Genomic DNA, 980 nt, shown 5'->3' with positions numbered 1-980 from the left:
GACCAATGTCATAAAACAACATGTGTACTACTGTTTCATGAGAAACTATTTGTTCTGTAAACCTTCACCTGAAGTACAATAAATAAAGAAATAAATAAAGTGAAAAAAAAAAAAATCAACCCATAGATTTCCCAATCTCCTTAACCCAAACCATACACTATAAAAACTGTATATTCATTTCACATAACAAGACTCATGTGTGATGTTCATCTTTGCTGCAGTAAATCAAGAAACCTAGCTTCTATAATAACAGATGAGTTTTTGTTTTATTTTGTTTGGTTTTTAGGAGATAGCTTTCCAATCTACAGTGTGTGGATGAATTGTGTTATGGATATTGATCAGCCATTAGTCTCATGAGAACCAAGGTTACAATCAAGATGTAACCTGAAAATTCAATCCCATGTAGGAAATTTAGCACTGTATTTAATGTTGCCTCCTAAATCCTTCTCTATCAATCTTTCCCATATCTAAATGCTTCTTTCTTCTTTCTCTCTGACAAGTCAGAATGCTCCCATTTTCTACATTATTAAGACTGCCATTAATAAGATCCTTTTCGTGTTCCATGGAAGTTCAAGTGTCTGTCCTTCCAGGAGCAGCCACTGGTTTCACCATGGGTTGGCTTTGGAGCAGGAATCAGCGTGTTGCCTCTTTCCCCAATGCATTTCACAAAGCATTAATGAATGCTATAGATGCAAATGAAAACTATTTAGGGGAGAGAGAGAAGGGAGAAAAGGGAGAATGTTATGCTGCACACCACCTAGCAAAATAATCATTAAATATTTCTGTTTCCTCCAAAGTCCCAATTACATTGCCAACCACAGTCTTCCTTATTTTTTTAATTGAACCTTCCCCTATCCAGTCATCATGTCTTTCTAAACCTTACTGCCCTTCTTCATCCTCCTTTATTATGCAGAAATTTCAACTACACAGACTATTCCCTGTAATTAATTAATGTAAAATAATTATATCAGCTGCGGGGA

This window comes from Trichechus manatus, unplaced genomic scaffold (assembly GCF_000243295.1).
Source record: "Trichechus manatus latirostris isolate Lorelei unplaced genomic scaffold, TriManLat1.0 scaffold00033, whole genome shotgun sequence".
NCBI classification, from domain to species: Eukaryota; Metazoa; Chordata; class Mammalia; order Sirenia; family Trichechidae; genus Trichechus; species Trichechus manatus.
Note: the sequence above shows the minus strand (reverse complement) of the source record.